The sequence below is a fragment of the Trachemys scripta genome, chromosome 20, assembly GCF_013100865.1.
Source record: "Trachemys scripta elegans isolate TJP31775 chromosome 20, CAS_Tse_1.0, whole genome shotgun sequence".
In the NCBI taxonomy this organism is placed as follows: Eukaryota; Metazoa; Chordata; order Testudines; family Emydidae; genus Trachemys; species Trachemys scripta.
In genome coordinates, this window is record NC_048317.1 from 930,649 (window position 1) to 941,329 (window position 10,681).

Below are 10,681 nucleotides of genomic sequence, written 5' to 3' on the forward strand. Positions count from 1 at the left end.
GTCCTGAGTAACTTCTCTCCTTTTGTAGCCTGGTAAGGAAGAGCTCAACTCGATGAAAATATCAAGAGTCTCTCATGCACACAGCTATTAGAGATCACAACTCCCAGTGTAATATCGTTGCTTCTCTGATGCTCCAGTTCTTTGAGCTGCTTTGGTGGGATTGACTTTTTTAAAAACCACCCATGAACATCCCAAGTTAAAAGTGAGCACTAGGTCCAGAGGATTCTGAACTGAGCCGTGTGAATAAGACTCTTGTTTTCCCTTTCAGTCCTGGTTTCTGTCCATGCAGTTACTATAGGAGGAATTGGGCGCTAGGAAGCTGGTGAGCTAGCCAGTGTGAGTGGCACTGCAGGAAAATGGAGAGCAGCAGCAGGTAGTGCAAAAGGCGGTTTCCAGTTCTGTCAGCATTCTTGAGTTTTTAGGGGCATTGCTTTTCCCTCCCTTTCTTGATCAAAAATACGACAGCATCGGCTGCAATGGAGTGAGTGTCTGGAGGCTTCTGCACTGGTGGTGGTTAGGTGGTCCCCTTGACCTTGTACTGCAAGAAAACAACCACCAGTCTCGTTGTATTCTATTACTTACCCACAGTAATGGCAGCATATGATGAATCAAGTGTGTAGGTTCCTTTTTAGTCTTGCTGTTCCTGAACATCTAACATGAACTGCTGGGAAATGGAACATTCTGGATATCCCCATCGCACTACATCTGTTTGGCTCAAAGCAGTGTTAGCATCAGCCCATTCCTGAGCATTGTGCTATCAGTGTGCTGTAAGGCTGCTTGAGTTGAGGCGGGAGATGTAGGAGGCTGGGCAGGGGCTTGCTTGGAATGAATAATGTAAGGGGCAGCCTTTCTTTTCCTAGGGATGAGGCAGCTTTAATCTCTCCTGCAATGGGGAGAGCCCAGGTCAATATTTGGTGGTCAAGTGTTTGTTTCAAACAGTGTATGTCCATGAGAATCAGGTCCTTGCTTGATTAAACTCCATTTTCAGTATGGCTAATCCTATGCCTGAACCTCTGCGTAGGGTTTTCCTTGGGGGCTAGTGGTGTGTTTTTGTTGGGTGATTGCTGTCTGAGAGTATGGTGGCAGATCGAAATGAGGAAGAAGCAATAGAAGGTCCTAAACTAACCTCAATTCCTTGTTTCATTCCCAGAGAGCGAAGGTGGGTGTCAGTGTGACAGGCTGACAACACCCCCAACGAACTTTATTGAATGACGTTAAAACCTACTTAGGGCTAGTACCTTTGGGGGATATTGTATTGGAAATGCAACTATTTGTGAGATTGGTGGGGACTTCTTTAGAAGGGAGAGGAGACTATGCCCTCTGGGGACAATACATGTGAAGTGGATTTTGTAGGAAATACCTTGGGGTGAGGGAAATGCACGTTATATGCATCCGAAGAAGTGGGCTGTAGTCCATGAAAGCTTATGCTCTAATAAATTTGTTAGTCTCTAAGGTGCCACAAGTATTCCTCTCCTCCAAGGCAACCTTTTGAAGATGAGGCCCGGGGAGAAGGACCCATTGTATGCTAATTACCTGCTACAGGGGTCTTTGGTCTGGAGTTTCCAAACCTGTATAAAGGGCAATCGGAAGGTGTTGTGGGTGTGCATGTTCTGAGCTGAGGCTGTGAATACAAAGAATTCCCTGTGTTAGGATTTAAAGGAGGACTGCTCCTGCCAGAATCCATGTTGGGATTTGGGGGTGGAGGAGTCCCCTGGTAAGCTTATTAGCATATGTGTGGGTTCTTTCACTATTGTTGTTGTATTCCTAAGCAATACAGAGAAACAGTAGGCTTGCATAGAGAGACCTATGTGGTGCTTGTAACTGTACCAATTACACTGTTCGCTGTCTCTGAAGAGAGAGCAGGCAGGTCTGTTTAGATGGACTGTCTTTGATGGAGTAACACAGTGAAGGCCAGGGAATGGTGCTGCCTGGAAATACCCCGGTCAGAAGGGAGAGAGTCATGGATTTCCATCTAGGAGAGGCACTGGAAGCCAGGAGTGGGTGCCTTTGGAACACAGCAGGGAAATACAGGTGCAGTGGCCCTGCACTGTGACGATCGGCTCTGCAGTTTCTCTGGCAAAGTGGCATCATTATCCAAATATGCAATCTGCCAGACAGTGTCAGTTTAGCCAGTCCCAGCAAGCTTGTGCAGAATTATTCAGCAGAGGGCACCCCAGCCACAGTCTTGGAAGCTGATCCAGGCCAGTCGTCTCTAGCATGTAACTTGTGCAGTTTTATCACTCTGTTTATGGACTGGTCAGAATTCTCAAATTGATTTGAGAATTTCCTGCAGAAGCTTGTGACTTTCTTCCCTACGTGAACAGCTGGCCTGTGTTTGAAATCCCTGCTGTTGATTGGCTACAGGTGTGGTTTGGCTTGCTCTGGTACTTGGCTAGAATCTAGCTGCTAGATGATGTAACAGTACAGTATAGGTCTCAAACCCTTACGCGAGAGTGTGGTTTGAAAGCTGCTCTTAGTGAGTGCTCAAGCCTCACCATCCATTGTAAAGCTCTCTATTTGGGGAGAGGTTAGGCTGTTCAGCAGGTCTGAGCAAAGCCCCTCCTTTACAAGGGGAAAAGGAGTCTGTCCTGGAAGAAACTTGGAAACTGCAGGAGGAGGCGTGGTTAAGCCAGTGAGCTGCCCCATGGGTCTCATGCAGTGAATACACACAGCTTAACTTCCAGGTTGTTTGGAGTATGGTTGAATGGAGTAATTCCCTAATCTCGGGTGCTAACCCCTCTTGAGATAACATCCAGTATTGATCCCTAAGCAGGAACCCTTAATATCTGTGTGTTTAATATGGAATGATGTGCTGCCTCCAACTTGGGCCAACAGAAACAGAACTGGCACCATTGGCCTTCCTCTCTGATGCCACAGGGTATGCAGCTGCCGCTGCCTGTGTTGCTTTCCACTGAAACAGGGAGACTAGTCACATACTGTGCTTAAGAGAAACAGGCTTCACACCAAGCTGCTCTGTCACCTCCCAGCTCCCAGCAGATGAATGGACGGAAAGGACCCAACCGATTTTGGATTACAGGGGACATGGCTAGAGTGGAGGGTCACACACTGCCTAGCCTGATGGGCTGGATCAGTGTCTGACAGAAACAGGGAAAGTTCATACTTTTGTGGGGAGGGCGAAGAGCCTCCCTGGAGGGGTGTCTCCATCAGGAAATGCCAGGACATGGGCTGCTGCTGTTCCAGAGAGCCGAACCCTCAGCCCCTTCTCCAGCCAGTGTGATTCTGCCCCCTAGCTTGGTGACACAAGATGCCTTAGGGAGAAGTGCAGAGCACGACTGTACCAGGGATTAGCTGCTGCCCAGTGCTCACAGGTGAGGCAGGACTATGGAGAATCACTCTAGAGCATGTTCCTAGGAGGTGGGACAGGCAGCTGGGGCTTGTAGTCTACCCCTGCAGCAAGTACAGGGTTTCCCTTGGGCTCCTCTGCCCGCCAGGCACGCTTGTTTGGCTCATTTTGCTACATTAAAATCCCAGTGGTGAGAGCTCCCTAGGGTGAGCAGGTCTGGGAAGAAAGGGAGTGAGTAATCAAGGCTAATTGGGTCTGGCTGGGCAGGCTGATTACTGTAATTACTCCAGCCCTGTTCCTGGCCCTGAAGGGATAGTGAAATCTAGTGAAGGTGTCCTCCCATGTTGGGGTGAGGAGGCATTGGAGAGGGCTGCAGATGAGCTAGGGAAGAGGCAACAGCCCCTATGCTCGGATCCGAGCGGTAGCTGTGCTGAGGCAAAGGCAGTTTCTGCTGGGGGGACAGGCTGGAGCAGGTGAGGGAGCGGTCCCTGTGTGGACTTCGCTGCAGTCCCTGAGTGTCAAAGCAGCAGAGCCTTGGATAACAGCAGAGGTTTGTATCCAGCAGGGAAAGCCTCACACGTCATGCTAAGAGCAGAGGAAAATACTAGCTTTAGCCAAGCGCTCCTCAGTGTAACACACAACGGCATTGCAGTCCCAGTGAGGGGATGGGGACTGAGGGCAGAGCTGGGTCACAAATTCTAATCCTAGCTCTGTTCCGGACTCACAGTGACCGTCTGTGATCGGGGACAGGGCAGCCCTGCCTCCTGTGGGCTTGGGAGCGGTACAAGCGCTTAATAGCATTTTAGAATCAGATGTCAAGAGCCAAGATACAAGAATCTCCTTCACGGGCTCTCCTGCACCGCTCCTTATTCCATTCCTAGCCTTCAGCGCTACGACCGAGTCCCGCTCACGCCTGGGCTGGCAGCAGAACCATTGTGCCAAGGCAGCTGAAAGAATCTCGGTCTGAAATCTCACAGGCCCAGAGGACTAGGAACAGCTGTCCCTATAGGATGGCTCAAGCTACTGCCGCAAAGACCTTCCCATTCCCCAAAGTACCTGAGATTAAAGCAATAGGGCTCATCTGCACCCATCCCCCTCCAGCTCCAGAGTAGGGAACAGGTAACCTAATAGCATGTGCACCTAGGACAGTGATTAATGGTTGTCAGGACAACCTCTTCTGCCCTGGCAGAGTGTACAAAGGCTGGGGACTGGTGGAAAAGGATTGGCTGATCAGACAGTTGCTATGAGCAGAGAGCCACAAAATTGTTCCCAGTACTCCCCTCTCTGCTGATCGTTACATTCAGCAGCGCATGTGGGTGGTGTCCCCAGGGGCTGCCCTTGAGAATGGCACTTGGTCTCCATACTTAGACTTCTGGGTTTTATGAGAAATGCAGCTGTGCTCCGTTGTCCCTTAGCCTCTGACTGCCAGAAGCCGGGAGTGAGGGACTGGGGATGGATTGCTCGGTAATTGCCCTGTTCTGTTAATTCCCTCTCAAGCATCTGGCAGAGGCCACTGTTGGAAGACAGGATACAGGGATAGAAGGACCATCAGTCTGACCCAGTGTGGCCATTTTTATATTGTACAAGCCTGGAGAGCTCCATGCATTGGGTGGCAGATGGAAGTGGGGAGAGCCAGCTGGGGCCACCAGTTAGTCTCCTTGACTGAGAAGTCCCCAGCCCCACTCTAGAATTGCCTTGGGAGAATTGCACCTGCTAAGCCCTAGGGGCTGCCTATTAGCTCCTCTGTAATGCGTCCTCTGCGAGAACATGCGACCGGATGTGGGTGAGCCTGTGGGCCTGTCTCCTCCCTGGCTGTGGGTCAGAGGGTGAGCTCTTTGGAGCAGGGCCTGATGTCTGTCGGTGTTGTCTGCGCTAAATCCTAGAATCGTGGTGGCATAGGTGCCTCTTACTAGCCCTCTTTGCTCTGGGCTGAGTGCACAAGGAAGCTGAATCTGTCCCTTCAGCCCCCGGCAGGTGTGGAGGACTCCCCGGTCCCATGGGTGATCTGACGGTAGATTCCCAAGTGAAAGGAATTTGAAGTGTTGCCACGAGGAGTCGTCCATGTGACTGGCCTGTCCGTAACTGAGAGGCTGTAGCTAGGTGAGAAGACGATGGCTTGTTACAGGCCACGTGAGGCTGTATTAACCTGTGTAGGCCCTGGAAGAGGGGCTGGCTATTTTCCAGGGCAGGTTGCCTGGCCTTGGCACTGAGCGTGGGGGGTTGGGAGCCAGCTTGCCTGCCCAGCCGTGTCTTTACCCCCTATGGAGAAGTGCTCCTTTTGGCCCAGTTGTGTTCTTTCGTAGCCCCCGTAGGGGGGGATGGAGTCAGAGGCAGGAGAAGTGGTGTAATGAGATAGCAAACTGGCCACTCTTCCTGCGCCATGCTCTGCCCATGTGGCAGGTGGCTCCCGTAATGCCCGTTACTGTGCTCAGAATGCACACGCTGCTGTTGGCAGGGAAGTGAAGCTGTCTGTGCATGTGAACCTGCCCTGCCTCCCTCGCTCTCCTGTTGACTGCTGGGGCCCTGGGGTGGAGGGAGACAGAGCTCCCTCCCTGGCTGTGCTGCCCTGACTCTTGCCCACCTGCAGCCCCTCAGGAGTTTTGCTGTCACACAGGTTGGCTGGTGAGCCATGTCCACTTTCTCTCTGGTTAATGCAGCCCAGAGCTGTGCCTGTCTCCCTCCCCTGGACCCTGCAGCCCGCTGCATCCCTGGGAGCAGCAGGGAACAAACACCTCTCACTGGCTAATGGTTTGAGCCACTCTTCCTGGGCGGGGAGGTGGGGCTGCTTGGCAGGCGCCAGAGTGAAGCACCTGTACTACATGCATCTCCGGCAGTAATTAGTGCCGAGCACAGGCATCCCCCTCCCCACTCCGGCTCCCTGCAGGGCGATCACGGCTGCGGAGAGCAGACAGACAGGGTGAGTTGATGCAATGGGCTGTCCTTCCCCTGCCCTGCCTTGGGGGGAAGCCCCCTTTCTCAGGTGGTTGGACCTGACCCTTACTCGTTGTAATCTCTCCTGGAGCTGGGTGTGGCTGTGAGGAAGGAGACTTCCAGCACCTCTGTGCATTGTTCAGGGGCGGCTGGTCTTTCGGTAAGAGCCTATGGGGAAGCAGGGACCAAAGCTATCAAAACCCCACCAGGCTTCCCCCCTGGAGCTCACTGCGCAGCCCCAGAGTGCCAGAGATCCGCTGGGTGCATTGCCGTGTATCAGGAAGGTGGCCCCAGGACTTCGACTGACTGCTCCTAACAGAGCTCGGCTCAGCATGAACCCAGAGCTGATTTCCAGCCTGCTCCATTCCTTCAGAAAGGTTAATCTGATCGCTCCCTGCTCTCCTCCTGAAGTGAGCTCCAGCCCCCACCCTGGAATGGCCCAGGTCTGCTGCCCTGGCCCAGATGCAAGAGCTGCTTGGGTTCTGCCTTGTTTCGAAGGCTGGGGACAGGGTAGGAAGGGGAACCTCACCCGATATTGGCTTCCATCTCATTCATACTGGACAAGTGGCTGCAGTCAGGGCGAGCTGGAGTGGATGTCTGACTACCCTGAGGCAGTTGTGCCAACCCTCACTGCTCAGAAAGGATGAGCCAGGCCCTCAAAATCAAGAGCTTTTTTTAAAAATTGGGTTCTTTTTATTTCTGTCTGGTCTTTGAGCCTGTAGGATTCACAGCTTCAGCTTCTTTCACAGGCAGGAGGGCTAGAAATTCACTGTAAATGAAAGCTGAGATCCTCTCGTAATCACTGGACTCCAGGAGCTGGGGGTTTATGAGAAACACCAAATACAGCCAGACTCCTGATAAAATCGTAACTGGTGGTAACAGGCTTGCCTGGTTCCCTAGAAGCTGGGGGTGACCCCTTCCTGCTGTGAGTGGAGGCAGGGGCGGAGGCAACCAGCAAGACTTGTAAAAAATAATTTTCAGTAGAAAATCTCGTGCTAGGCTCCCTGCAATCAGCGGGAGGAAACTGTCCCCCTTCCCGTAGAACCAGCTGGGGCTCCAGGTGCGCTCCAAGGAGCGAGCTGGCAGTAGGAGGGTGATGGGTTTGTTCCACACACAGACCTGGTGGGAAGGAGTGAGGCATCTGGACATGTTCTAAGGTGATCCTTGAAGAGCTGCTTGAGGGGGGCCCCCACTCCCCAGAATGCACCGAGTGACGGTGCTGGGAATCTGTTTCAGCACCTCCCAATAATAAACCAGTTCTGGCCACAAGCGCTGCCATCCTACATCAGACCAATGGGCCTGTCTAGCCTCACTGATCCAGCATCCCTGCCTCTCTGGATCTGACCGATGGTTGTTTGATCTGGTATCTGACTATGGCACGGTGGATCGGGCCACCTGGGCTGGCTTTGTCGCTCCAACACTGCTGCACTGATTATAACCAGACTCCCGTCCAACAAGCGGAGGGAGGAGAAATGTCTCTGCACATGTTCCTTGGGTGGCTTTTGGGGCCCCAGCCTGTTACACCCTTTATCTGGGCATCATTGCACCAAGGGCAGAGGTGCTTTTGTGTGTCAACTGGGTGTTCCATGCAAGGCCCATGTGCCTGGCCAGTGTTGCTCTTTCAGCAGCAGTGATTCCTGCACTTGGTTGCCTCTCTGAGCAGCCTGTAGCCGGAGCTAGCCAGGGTGGCACTGTCATGGAAAGGCACGGCTTGGGCATGCCAGGGGAGTGGGAGACAGCTTCTCTTTGTGCCCATCGCTGAGAAAGGGACTCCAGAAGGGATGTGGAGCTCTCTACAATCCGAAGTGTTTCCCTCTCCCATCCGTGGAGGCTGTTTTAGCTGTGAATGTTCCACATCAGTTATGCCCCAGAACTCTCAGGCCCATGTGCTGCTCTTTGCTAAACCGCAAGGGGCCAGGAGGGGTGTTTTTGGAAAAAGGCATTTTTCTTGCTAGTATTTTCCCTTCTCCATTCAAGGTGAAAATCCACATGTGCAGGGGCCTGGCAAAAGGCCTGTGTGCCTCTGACATCCCACCTGAGCCTTCTGCACAGGGCAAGTGGGAATGTCAGCCCGTGAGCTGGAGCTTAACCCAGCCTGTCTGGCCTGCCTGTGCCGGGGTTCCCTTAGCCGCTGGGGCTAGCGCTGTCACCTAATGAATTCTGCAGGGTTGTTATCTCCGGGAGGGGCTCTCAATTGGGCAACAAAAGGGGAAGGGCCAGAATGGGACTTAGTAGATTTAACGAGCTGGATGTAGGGCCGACTTTTGGATGAGAAGTAAACTGGGGCCATGGCCCCTTGTGGCCAGCACAGAGCCTCTGGCTCTTGGTTTGATATTTGGCTGATATTTTACTAATGTCCTAAAGCTGAGGCCCAAGGGTCAGTTACAGGAGCTTTAAATCAGGTTTGCGGACTAGTGAAAGATGAAGCTATTGTGTTAGAGATGAGCTCTCGTATGTGTGCTCAGAGGTTGTTACCCTCGCTCCGGTCTGTTTGCGCAGCACAGGACCTCCCATCAGCCCATCCACCAGGAAAGCGGCTTTGGCAGTTGGAGAAAGGTGAAAAGTAAAGTAAGCTATTCGGAGAGAGGGGGCGAGTTATGCTGCTGATTCTATTGGTCCATGGTGAAGTGAAGGGAACCCAGGATCACCAGCCCCCTCCTTTCCTGTGTGGGAAGACGCTAATTGCTGCCCCATGCCTATCCGCACAGTAACCCAGAGGCGTTGCCACTCACCAGGTCTGTTTGCAGCTTTACGAATTACCTGTGAGACTCAGGCAAACACAATGTCGCTATATCAACGGAGCTGCACGGGGGCTCCCATGTGTGTTGACTTCGTTCTGAGCCCCTGGACGATGCTGCTGCCTGGTTGCTATGGTAGCCTTGATGAGTTTGGGGAGCCTTACGGGAAACAAAATGATGGTTGTGCCAGGTTTGAGGTTAGACTCCAGGTCTGAGCCTGCATCCTGCCCCGTGCTGTGTCTGCTAGGCCCTCACATTGCTCAGCTGAACAATCTCTCTGCCATCACCACATTCCTAAATGTCCAACACGATACCCTAGCCCCCTGGATTTGCACAACACACTGTGCAGCTCCCCCAGCTGCAGTGTTACGGGGACAAGAATCTGCACTGAGACCCCCCCCCAGGATCTCTCTAGTCCCAACTCCTGTTCTTCCTTCCACGTAGCCCAGGCAGCCTCTGAGTTAAAAGCAGCGCGTGGCTCTGTTGCTGGACGACAGTGTCCAGGAATGCCCTACCGTTGGTGTTAGTACGGGGGAGGGGCTGGGTCAGTAGCCCAGAGACCGAGGAGTCCCATGGGCCGCACAAGAAGAGAACTCGGCATGGGCTGCCTCAGTGCAAGTTCCTGGCAGGGAGCCCCCCACCTCTGCCCAGTCCGGGTAGCGCTGCGTCTGAGGTGGTGGCTGCAAGTGAGGGAGGGCCTGGCCTGGCTGGAAACGCCTTGCAGGCCCCAGGCAGGACTGTCCCGCTGGCTTGGAGGCACATAACCCGTAGCTCAGGGCCGCATGGTTCTCCCTGGGATGAGCCGGCGGGAGTGCCCTGTGCCCATGCAGCGCTCTGCACGTATTAACATGGTGCTGCGAGGCTGCGGAAGCTCAGGCCCTGAGGGGAGCTCTGGGAAGTGGGCAGATTCTCTGACCGTCGGCCCCCGTGGAGGCCTGCTCCCTGAGGCCCGTTTCGGCTCTTGTTGACTTGCTGTGGCTGCCTCGGTGACTGGAAGGGCCCCTGTTGCTGCGCCTGAGCAAGGTGGTGGCAGCGGCATCTCTTGCAGTTCTGCCCCTCGGCTCAGAAACCAGTGAGGGTGACGAGGGTCCCTGGGTGAAGCGGGAGCAGCAACGTGAGAGGCGAGAGCTGCACCGGCAGGCACAGGTGGGGGCAGGGACCCAGGCCTGGGCTCCATTGGGGGATGACAGTGTGAGCCCAGTGGGGCAGCCGAATGAAGACGTTCCCAGGCTCAGCAAAGGGAGAGAGGAGCTGGATGGCTGGGTGCAGAGCTAGGGGCGAGGGAGCCGGGTGAACTGAGTTGAGCTGCCTGTTCTTGCTTAGTCTGTCTGGGGGTTTCTGGGAACACCTCCGTCAAACTGGATCGGGTTAGAGCCTCCTGCGAAAGGGAGAGCTGCCTCTCTGGTGCGGCAGTGGGGGACTTGCGTCCCCCAGGGGGCTGATTGGGAAACTGGACTAAACACGTCTGGTGAAATGAAGAAAGGGCAGAACTCCCAGCGTGAGCCATGCCAGAATCATCCAGAGGGGGTGGGGAGTTCTGGGGTTTGAGGGACTGGTTGAAAGTGCACCTTGGAGAATAGCTATAGTGGAGCGATGAGTCTGAGGCCTCCTGGGTCTCTGGCTGAATTCTCAGAGGGGTAGCCGTGTTAGTCTGAATCTGTAAAAAGCAACAGAGGGTCCTGTGGCACCTTTGAGACTAACAGAAGTA